This window comes from Thalia democratica, chromosome 6, assembly GCF_965202585.1.
Source record: "Thalia democratica chromosome 6, ktThaDemo2.hap1.1, whole genome shotgun sequence".
NCBI classification, from domain to species: Eukaryota; Metazoa; Chordata; class Thaliacea; order Salpida; family Salpidae; genus Thalia; species Thalia democratica.
Window position 1 is genome coordinate 12,059,511 of NC_139170.1, and position 12,716 is coordinate 12,072,226.

Consider the following 12,716-nt stretch of genomic DNA (forward strand, 5'->3'; position numbering starts at 1 on the left):
TTGATGAACTTTCGAAATCTGTTGTTGCATATCCTTTTTTAAACCCACTTATCAATGTAAAATAAAAAATTACAGTAAGTGTTTTCATTTTAAGTACTTAGATCTAAAAATGAGTTAGTTGTAAGTAAACTGTGATCCTTTTTTTTTTTTTATAAAAAAATATTATGTATTTAAATTCGAACATTAACAGCTAAAACCAAATTCCTAAACTATAATTAAAAACAATTTGTTTTGTTGCTCTCAAACTTTTACTGAAAAACACGTTTACAAAATCAGAAACTTACGATGTCTAAAGTGTTCTACAAAAAGTAATTTAGAATTAACTTATAAATTTAAAACACTAAAGTAACTATATTTTACAAGAAAAACATTATCTTTGTAAATACAACATAAAACTAACGACACAAAAACTTTTTTTTCTATTTGATAATAAATTAATTAAATCAAAAATATAATAAAATCTACACTCGCTTTCAAATTTAGCATAAAAAAAATAATTTTCATTAATTTTAAATAAGCTATAAAATAAGCTTTAGTTTATAAATATTTTTTTGCTAACATAACAGATTTCTTATTAACAGAACCATTTATTTGTGCTTCAAAATAAGTTCATTCTTTTAACACAAAATAGAAGTTTAAACATCATCTAAATTAGATATCTCTTTACTTTTAATATAAATATTTTAATAATTTTTTTTATTTAACTAACCGCAACTTAATAAATATTGTACGGTAAATTTGCAGTAATGCAATGTGTCTTATACGATTTACTTCACTTCGAAGCTAGTTGTAAATTAGTTTATTACTTTACTAAACAACGTTGCAATAACTTTAAAAAAAGCTAAATACATTTGTTCTTATTTTTTAATCCTAATATGATAGACGAACTACAACTTAAAAAATTAAAAATTTTAAATAAAAACTACATCCAATTTTTTAAGTACTATTTTATTTTTTGTTTCATGCGTTTGATTTTTTTAAATTTTAACAAACTCGTATTTAATTTTAAAAAAATGAAATATTATAATCATAATAAAATTGTACTTTTTAAGTACTTTTGTATCTTTTCTGCAAAATTCAACAAAATATCTTTAGTATAATAAAACTTATTACTTCACACACTAAAATTAAAAGAATAATCTTTAAAAATCAAACTAAACGCATAACTATAAAAAAAATGCTTAATAATAAAAGTTATAATTCTTTTCCGCGTTTATAATTTTTTTTAATTTATAATGTAAGTAACATAATGTATTAATTTACAGTATGTGTTTTATCAATACAAATACTTAATTAATAAACAAGGAAGTATTTTTGAAGTAATTAAGTGAAACTATAAACAATAATTTATGTTTGTTATATCAACAAAACTGTCATGTAATTATTAGTGTAAACCTTTTTTTTTTTTAATTATCAATTTTTTCTACAAACTTTTAGTGTAAGATGATATTTACACTTAAATAATTTAGTAAAATACTTTGATAATCGCTCAAAACTTTTTAATTTATTATAAACTTGGTTTGCAATTAGAGCTTTGAAGACTTTTTTTAAATAGAATAACTAAACTGCTACATTTAGCATATAACGAAAATGGGTAGCTGTCTAGTTTCCACAAGCGTACAAAATTGCTCGAGGGGACAAATTTCCACGAAGATACTTCTGCACGAAGACTAATTTGCACGAGGGCACAAAATTGCACGAAAATAAAACTGCATGAAGATACTTTTGCACGAAGAGTCACTTTTGCACGAAGACACTTTTGTACGAGCAGACAATCTTGCACGGAGGCATTTTTGCACGGGTTAATTCTTTTTTTAATGTAACACTAGACAGTGGTTAGCAGTCGAAAGTGGCTTTCTTTCTTTTCTCTCAAATTATTACCTTAAGAGCTCGAGCTACGATCGAAAGACGCTTTAGTCGCGGAGATTTAGTCGCTTATGCTTTAGTTGTTTATAGCTTGGCACTAACGGCCATTTTCTTTATAAAGAGTGATGTATTTTTTATCGTTACTAGCGTAATGATGGCAACTGTTTTTCATCTTGACTTTTTGTCAAAGTAGTTTATTTTGTGGTGTGTTTTTAGTACAGTTGTTGTATTTTGTCGCTATTTTATTCCTTGCAAATATAATTTCAATTTATTGACTCGATTTTTTTATACAAGTAGTTTAAGATTTCTAACAATCTTTTCACTTAAATAGTCTAAATTTAAGTATCTAACTGCTGATAACCCTATCTCATTAAATAGCAGCTTAGGATCAATCAACACTTATAGCCTATTAGAATAATGGTATAAGTTTAACTTCCATTTTATAAATCGACTTAGCTAACTTATTTATCTAAGTCAAATCTAAACATTAGCTTAAGTAACTGTCAACGATATTGTTATAACAGCGCTTTAATTCAGTAATTGCCAGGTCCGCGTATAACTAAGTAACACTATCGGCTGACCAGTTCATGGTGACCTTGATTTTGTGCACGCACCTTAGTTAATTCCTTAACGTTCTCTTTTTTTTTTATTTCTACGTTTGTAGACGGTGACCCAAAATTAATTCAAAACTTTATTAAGACTTTAAAAGTAGGACACAAACAAAGTATACTTGTATCATGGACATAGTTTATTCTAAGCCTAACAGCTGCCAACTTTTTAGGAACTAGAGGAAGTTTAAAAATGACGAATTAAGACATTAATAGCGGACTTTCCCTTGCATAATCCCCCCGAACCAGTAGCCTAGTCTAGACTGTAAATACAATAACAATCAGATTAACTTCTTAGAAATAACCCCATTTCGTTGGTTAATGTCAAGTCTAGATAACGACCTCTACCAACTTATATTATGAGAAAGCTTATAGCTAACCACTTAGAATTTCTCCCGGTGTTGTTGATAGACAACATGGATATCAATGGGGTAAATATCGCATCGATGAAGTAATCGATGAAGCCCGCGAAAATCTCGAAGATATTATGACAGCCTGTAGAAAAATTATAGATTTTAACCTTGAAATTTATTTGGTAAGAGCTGAGATTAACAAAAGACAAAGTAGGTTCTATAAACTCGAGAGAACGCAGTTCGGGAAATATGTGTGGTTAATCACATTATTTAACTTTTAAACATTAAAACTATCTAAATCTATTTTTGTAAATGTCAGTTTTCAAAAATCCTGTTTTATTAAATTTTAAAAATAGACTTAGAGTCTGTAGTTTTAACTTTCATCTAATTATTTTTATGTTAGTAAAAGTTTAAGTTCAGCAGGTAAAGTTTATTTAGATTATATTTTGTTTATAACTTTATTATTCAATAAGACAAACAATAATATATAGAAAGTCTCATTTTAAGTCTAAAATTTATGCAACTACTAATGTTTGAATATTTTTAATCTAGATCAAAGTTATGTATTTATAATTTTATCTTAAAGTTTCAACTAAAAATAATATTAACTATTTAACAGCTTACTTTACTTCAATAAAAGTATAAAGTTTTAATGCGAGAAACAAACTTTTAAAAAGTCTGGTTAACTTCAGTTCGTATTTGTAAATTAATATAATAGTTAATAAGTAAAGAGAAAAAACTTTTCACTATTTTAGTCATATAACAACAAACACTAAAGCTAAAAACTTTGTAGGGTTATCATGAGTAAAGTTTCTGGTAGCTTTTAGATAAGTCGTTATTAAAGCTATATTTTAAATAAATTAATGATCATAAAATATATGAATTATGGGTAGCTGTATAAATTGCACGAGCGTACAAAATTACACGAGGGGAATAAATTACACGAGTGCACAAAACTGCACGTAGACACTTTTGCATGAGTACATAAAATTGCACAAAGATACTTTCGCACGAGGGGATAAAATTGCACGATGACACTTTTGCACGAGCAGACAATTTTAAACGGATTATTTTTTTTTTATTAAATTTTTTAGTTTAATTTTTTTTTTCTATCACTGTTACCCCTAACCCTTACCCTCAGTCGGTTAGTTATTTATTTATACATTTTTTTTTTACTTTTACTCCTAATCCTTACCCTCGGTCAGTAGCTTTTTTATTTTTTTATTTTCATTAGTTATTTTTTTTGTTTTTATTTTTACTATCACTGTTACCTCTAACCCTTACCTTCGATCAGTATCTTTTTTTTTCTTTTCTTTTTTTCATTTTCTGAATTCTTTACTCTCGTGCAAAATTGACCCTTGGTGCAAAATCGTCTTCGTGCAGTTTTGTCAACTCGTGCAATCTTATGCCCTCATGCAAACTTGGTATCATGCAATTTTGTTCTCTTGCAATTTAGTCCCCTAGTGCAAATTAGTAACCTCGTGCAATTTCGTTTTCGTGCAATTTTGCCCCGTTCCCACGAATTATAGCTTCAGCTTATAAATGGTTTGTACACAGAAATAAACTAATTTAAATCAACTTTAAAAGCAGAAATTTCTGTAGAGTCTTACTAAATGTCTACATTTTCCTACCACTAGTAGTTCACTGAATTACACCTTGGTGTGCACAGATTTTCATTTTATGTTTCGGTGTGCACAGATTTTTATTTTGTGTTTTAGTGTGCACAGATTTCGATCGGCTTAATGAGCTGTCTTTTAACAAACTATATGTTTCAAATTTCGTAAATGTTAAATGTTAATAAAAAATTTTATTTTAATAAAATTTTTCAGCTAAATTAAAGTAATTACAAAACTAAACTTTTGCTGTATACTTATTGTATTTTAAGGCCTTATAATGATATAGTTTCGAAAAGTATAGCATAAAACTTTAGTAGTTGATTCACATCCTACATATTGCAGCATTTTTAATCAATATAGTAAAGTAAAGTTGCTTATAATAAGTTTCATAAGTTTCCATGTAATAAAGTAGAGAAAATAAATCTTTAATGTACCTTAGGTGAAATTTGTACCGTACAAATTTGAATAAATTTTACTCTTTTCACATCAAATAATAGCTAATATCTACTTAAGATCATAAAATGTTCTTATACAAAATTTCTTTCAATTTTAAGTTAAGAACTAAAATAGTCAAATTAAAGGAATTCGCAAAACAAATTACCAAGAAGTTTGATAGATATTTGTTATTGGTTATTTAGCTTTGGTTTTGTTTTTAGTTGTATCATTTGAATTTTTGTATTTTTTTACTGTGCACCGTAAAAATTGGTGCACACAACGTGCACCCTGTTATTAGTTTTTTTTAAAAACTAGTGTGCTCGGAAGCACAATTTAATATTCTAAAACGATTGTAAAATAATTTTAAAAGTTAAAGACGCATTTGAAAAATGTAAGCTAAATGAAGTTTTGATGTATTATTAATCTGATATAAAGCTTTTATTTTACATTACTAATGTGTTTTTTAAGTTATTAATTTATTGACTAGGTTATATACAATAAAATTAGGAAATGATCAGTTCTAATGCCGGGGTTGCGACAATCAAGGTTTTTCGTTTTCTTTTATGCTTAGAAAAAGTTTTCTTGTTTTGTTTTAGTGGAAATAAATCTTTTAGTTAAAAGAAAATAGTTTGAAAACTATATATTTGTCACTAAGATATGTGTATTGAACTCAAAAATTTTATTTAGTATTTTTTAAATACACAATCTCGCCTAAAACTACTATATCAAAAAATCAGAAAAACTAACTGGTTATTAATAGTAAAAGTCTAATAATTTTTTCAATTAAAATATACAAAACTTGCTACTCTTTCTAAATTACAGCGTATATAAGTTCTTTGTCAATAAGCTTCTCGTAATCTTCCATATAAGGACCTAAGTATGATAGTCTTGAGAATTGAACAACGTAACTCTGGTCTTTTATGTCCAACTCCTCAAAAAATTTGCCCATAATACATGCAACACATTTACTGGTAGCTGATTCGACCTCCACAGTTGGAATGACACCAAATGGACAGCCTTCATCTGGGGAAGAAATGTAATATTGTCTCGCGTTGATAAATATCTTGCACAGCTTCAATTTTTAAATAAAACAATCCTTTACTGGATATTAAAGTGTAAACTAGTAGTGTCAAAAAATGGTAATTAAGATTAGAGTTGCTTTCAAAGTTCAACTTTTTATTAAACACAGACACCATAAAATAAAACTTTGTAACGGTAAAATAAACCTTTTAATTGTCAATGTAAAACAAAAGATTAGTAAAAAGTGTTTACTCTAAGTGTCTATTTTTTAACCTGGTAACCTGTTGATTTATTTTAAATCTTTATATTTTTATCGTAGTTTTGTTAAACTTGTGCGACCTTGAATGATCTTTGCTAATGTTTTGCAAAGCTTATAATTAAAAAAAGTTACACGAACACAATCAGTACTTTACACTATCTCTTCTAAATAAAATAGTGACAAAATGGATATCTAAACTACAAAACTAAATGGTTAAAACATGAACTAATCTTTTTAACATTAAAATGTTTCTGAGTTAATCGTGTATTTTATCTAACATATTTAAAATTTTAAAATTTACCGCTTAAGAAAAATTTTAGCTAAGAATAATTTAAAAAATATATTTTGTTTGATTAAAGTTCGTGATTATATGTTATAGTTTTAGAATGCTAAAAGTATTTGATTTAATAAAATACATTAAATATAATAAAGATAATCTTTCTTTACATTAGACTAGAATATTAATATAAGTAGTCTTGTAATAAAATCTTAATTTTCTAATGGTAAATTAAATATTTAGTTCCATTTAAAATATTATAATCGTTTTTTTCCGAAAAAAAAATTCAAACTGTTAAGTCTCATAAACAAAAACAAAATATTTTGTGCTTCCAACTTAAAACATTTTTTTAGTTTTAGTATTTGAGACAACTTTACAAGCTAAGTTTTTTTAACACATAAAAATGTCTTTTTTTTAATTTGAACTACGTTGTTATGATGAACATAGTCTAGTTTTACTATTCTTTTACTTTATGCTTATTTTTAACGAACATCGGTATGAGTTTTTTAATTAGCGAATTTTATGTGTCAACTATTAGTACATATCAACATCTTATACTGTGTTATTTCTAACTTTATAATCCATCTTTTCAAGTATTTTAAAATAGCTTTTAAGTTTTTTTAGTCCCTAGTTACAAGCTAATTTTAAACTATAACATTTTTTGAGTTCAAAATATAGTCAAAAGATAATATTTTAACTTCGCGTAGAGCTGTTTTTTTATAAATGATTTTTTTGTGTAAACACTAATAAAAAGTTATTGCCTCAATCAATAAAAACCTACGTTTTAAACTAAACGAACTTTTAAATTAAAACTGACTTTATCAGACTATAAAGTTTAACACAAATAATAGGTTTCAGTTTTATTAAAGAGTGAAAAAAAAATGTTGTGAACAATTTAAAATTAAGGGACAATTAATTCAGTAATTAAAACAAACAATAACTTAATACTTTTTTTTCTATTTGGACTAATTAAATTAAAATAAAGTCATAAGATGTTATGCAAAGACAGAAGGTTTGCTGTAAACATTTTTTGATACTTTTATGAGTTGTTAGGTAGTTCGAATCCTAAACATGTTTAATTGATTAAAAAAAATTTGGTTTTAAATATGAATTACTAATCTTTGAAATTTTTTCGATGAAAATGTTTATACAACTGTATTGATCCATAGAAAATCGTGAAATTATATTATGTTAGTCCGCACAACTCAAAAACTTCTCAAACTTTTGTAATAATTTAAAGTACATATGAAAAATTCATTCTTAAAAATATAATTTCGACAACTTTTATTTGCTCTTTAAAAGACAACATGTTACTTTAAACTAGCCTACAAATCTTTATTAATTGCTTTTTGAGAACTTTGCAAAAAATATTTTATGATTTATATTAAAATAAAGCTTATAAATTAGTCTTATAATTAATCTTCTTAAATTATACATATCTATTTTTGTTGTCAGTGTAAGTGTATATTACATAGATTGTTAAAACCTTGTTTTAAGTCAAGACAAATCTATATTGCCTAGAAATCTATGATGTTCAATCTAGTACTAATCTGAATTAAGACTTTTTTGATCAAATATATTGAATAAATATTTACAGGATAATAAATAATGGACTTCAGACAACCAACAACAACAGCATCCAAAACAACCTACGACCGGTTTTGTCCTAACTAGGACTCATCATACAGGCTTAGTCGCGAGAAACCGCTGTTGTGATCTTACCAAGCGGGCTTAAGTACAAAGTACTGAAGCGATTCTATAATCTCACAATAAGCTGATAATGTCTGAGACGTTGGGCTGTGAATGATTTAGCAGTGTAAATTTTTTCAACGTTACTCACAAACGGTCGCTTCAGTACTTTGTACTTAAGCCCGCTTTGTAAGATCACAACAGCGGTTTCTCGCGACTATGCCTGTATGATGAGTCCTAATTAGGACGAAACCGGTCTTTGGTTGTCTCGGTTGCCGTATTTGTTGGTCTTGTGAAGTTCATTATTTATTGTTGATGGCGCAAACATCTCAACTTTGTTGATGATGGCCTAAGTATATATTGGTATTTACAGTATTTTTTTTGTTATTTTTCATTTCATAAAACTTACAAAGTTTAACCTTAGTTTATTTTTTCACAGAATTGCTAGTTTTACTGTGTTTAAAGTGACTAATGTTGTAAAAAGACCTAAAACCCCCTTAAATAAAACCTAAGCACTTATTATAAACATTTCTATAATCAATACATCAAAACATTTTTAATTACTAAACAAATTAGGTAAGTAAATATCCCTCGTCACTTTAAAGTAAGTTTAATTTTTCGTTGTTTCGTTTTCAGAATTTTTGTTTAAGTTTTATTGTTTAAAAATTAACAGACTCATTTTATTTTCAAGAGACGTAGTGCATTTTAAATTCAATTAACTGCTTTGTTTTTAATCTGTTTTTTTTTAATTTTAGTAAAATAACTTTACACCTGTAGTTGGATTTTAGCTTATAAAAGTCTAAATTAAAATTAATTTTATAAAAGTTTGAATATTTTACTTTGTAAAATTTTACCAAAAAAGTTTCATTGCACCAAAAAATAGCAATATAGCTGTTAAGTTAGCACCACAGCTTAATCTCAATTTAATCTATACCCTTTTTTTCAAAAGTTTATTCTAATTTTCTTGCTCAGTAAAAACTTTTTTAACATTATGAATTTAGTCACGGCAGGATCATACCCGCAGACTGTATTTTTTTTCATTTTATATTTTTATGATAATTAAAAATATATAAAAACTATTGAATTGAAGATCAACAAACTAGAAACTTTGTATCTTTTTTAATATAATTATTAGCTTGAACACAGTCATATGTAAGGAAAGGGCTGGTAATGTTAAAACCCGCAGGTCGGGGCAGGCCCAAAAAAAAAGAAGTTTTTGTGGTGTGAGGTATTTTTAGGTTAAAAGTAGTTTTTGAAAAACAAATGAATTTTTTTTTTTTTATAATACATATTTTCCTAAATTTTTGTAAAACGTTTGAGTAACTTTTTTATAACAACACCGTTTGAAAAAAAATTAAAAAAATAAATGTTTCAAAATAAAAATCTATAAATGTTGTTCTGATAATTTAAAGCTTTTTAAGATTTTAATTTAGATAGGTTGGTCATTTATTTATTTAATAGCATTTTAGCAATTAGTTGTAAAGTTAAAATTAACTACGTGGTAGAAACCTTGTATTTAAGAACTTATAAGAATGGTATATAAAAAACTAAGTATAGTTAAAAAGAACCACATTAACACAAAGTTAAACATATTTAAAAATATTAACCTTTTAAGTTATTGTTTTTTCTATTTACCATTGCTTTTATTTGAGTAGATTTTTTTACCATAGGAGTTGACAAACTAAAACGTGCGGGTCGAGTCTTGCCCGTATCTTATAATCTAATATAAAAAATTACATTAAAAAAAACTTAATATACTTTCTCCATACTTGAATCTGTTTATAATTTAAAACTTGTTAATTAAGTATCAATTTCAATAACTGATTTCAAAAATAAATTTTATTAATCTTAATTTTTTCGATAAAAGCTTTTTCTGACAAAAAGTGATTTTTTAAAAATCGATTGCCCCTGAATTGTTTCGTTTTTTTTTTCAATTCGTCTTATTATCTACGAAAAGCAACCAACCCCTTTTAGGAGTTGGTAAACAAAATCTTACCTAAATTATGTTAGAATTAAAAAGTCACGAAGCTTTTTTCAAAGAAAGATGAATTCTACAAAGTAAAGTTAACGATAAACTATTAAAAACATAAATTTAAAAGTCTTATAGTTGTTTGTCCACAACCAAAAAACAAAAGAAATTTAAAAAATAATTAAAACTAGCAACTGTAGCTGTCTAAACCTGTTTGTTTAAGTATATAGAAAAGTTCCACATAAAAGTTGAAAATACAGTGTTAAAGATAAAACTTTTAACTGCATTTTAAATCTTTTTTGTTCTAGTTTAATGTTTTAAGTGTAAAAGTTGTTTACTTTTATCAAAAAAAATGGTATTAATTTTGTATACTTTTCAACTTTAGCTAATTTCGATAAAATAACAAACTTTAAAGTTGTACAAACTTATTTTTTAGTTAACTAAAATCAAGTACTTTAAATTAAAGTTACAGTCATATAATCTTTGAAGGCGTTTGTTTTCCAATAAGTTCTCAAATTCACTCGTTTTTATGAATTTTAGTTTCCATACTATATAAAAACTCAACTGCTCTGTTCATAGCTGCTTTATCTGAAAAATATTATGTATATTTTTGGTTAAACTTTTTGGTAAAACTTTTATGTGTAAAAAAGCATTAATAAAATTTTAAAAAAATTATAATAATTAATGATAAGACTAATACTTTTTTTTGAACATAGTTTTCCAACTTACCAGGTTTTTTTTCGACTTCAAAATTTTCTCCTTTTATTTTTGAGTCACTTTTAGCAATCGTGTACTCATTAGACTGCAAAATGTTTGAATTCACTACATTTCTTGATCCGCTGTTACCATTAACAAAGCTGTTTTCTTTACTAGCAGTAACATTTGATGTGTAAGATATTTCACTGTTTCTTTCTTTTGACTTACTTTTATTCAAACTCATATCAACATAAAAGCTTTCAGGTGCTTTATTGATAGAATAATAAACGGGTTCATTGTTTATTATTGTGTTTGGACTCTCTAGTAAGTTTGAAATACTATTTCCGGAAGTAGGCATTGTTCTTTCGTATACTTCTTCATACACTCGGCTAGGTTTGGAATTATTTCTTATTTTTTTGCAAACAAAAACAGTTATAACTATAGCAAGCGTCACAGTCACACAAGCTGCTATCGATATGTAGATTATTGTGTTGTTTGTTGCAAATTTAATTTTATTGTGTGTTTCGCTTTTTGCGGTTTGTGAATTATTTGTGATTTGTTCATTTTTGATTGTACTTGAATTGTAGAATGTAGATATTAGTGTGACAGACTCTTTTAAGTTGTTTGTTGCAAATTCACTTTTATTGTGTGTTTCACTTTTTGCAGTTTGTGAATTATTTGTGATTTGTTCATTTTTGATTGTGCTTGAATTATAGAATAAATATATTAGTGTGACAGACTCTTTTAAGTTGTTTGTTGCAAATTCACTTTTATTGTGTGTTTCGCTTTTTGCAGTTTGTGAATTATTTGTGATTTGTTTATTTTTGATTGCACTTGAACCATACAATGTAGATTTTAGTGTGTCAGACTCTTTTAAGTTGTTTGTAAACTTTAATTGATTCTTATTTTTATTCGTGTGTTGAGTTACATTTAAACATACAAAATAACTTTTCGTAGGCAAGGAAACCTTTTTTGTTACTTTTTCAAACTTTTTTTCAAGTTTATTAAAAACAAAATAGAAATCTTTGAAACGAAAAATTTCCTTTGAAGCTGTTATCTTTGTTCTTTTTTGAAAATTTTGAACAATTGTTTCGAGACAATGATCTTTTTGGTTTAGTTTTTCCATATTCTGTATGTTTTCAAACTTGTAGTTAATATTTTCACAGAAGTTTTTCGATTCAAAATAGCTTAAATTTTTTAATACAAACTTGAACCTAGTTTCAACTTTATAATCTTTCGTATGACTAGAATATTTACATTTAATTATATCTTTATCTTTTATTAATAGCTTATTGCTTCTATTCCTCTTAAACTCATTGTTTTTCATATTTTTTTCAGCTTGTGTCAAAACATCTGTTGGCTTTTTGTTGTAACTAAAAGTTTGCTTACTTATAAACCTTTTCGGTTTGCAAGCAAACATTAGTTTTTCATTGCAAGGTAAAATTGTTGAAAAGTTTGAATCAAAGATATCTACTACTACATCATAACAGGTTTGATTGTTTTTTACCAGTTCATAAACTTTCTTACTTTTTATAGACTCTAATTTTGGCTTGGACAAAGTTTTAGGCGCTAAAGAAAATTGTTGCTCATAATATAAACCGTTTTTGTAAAATAAACGAACTCCTATTCTCCAAAAATGCGATTTTTGTGTTTTGCCAGCTTTGTATAAAGTTTTATTAAATTCATCAATGAAGTTCTTACGTTCTATCACATGATAACAAACTTTTTTAGCTTCGTTTAAAGTCATTGGTTGCGTAGAAAGTAACAAATCATCTTTGCAGTGAAGTTTATGGTTTTTTTCGCATAATTCTTCTATTGAAACTGTATCGTTCTGATAAGGTTGTGCATATTTTTTTGGTAAATATATTTTAGAATTATTAGGTTGAGATGGTGAAGTACTGGTAGGTGTTCTAAAATTTTCTGAAAGT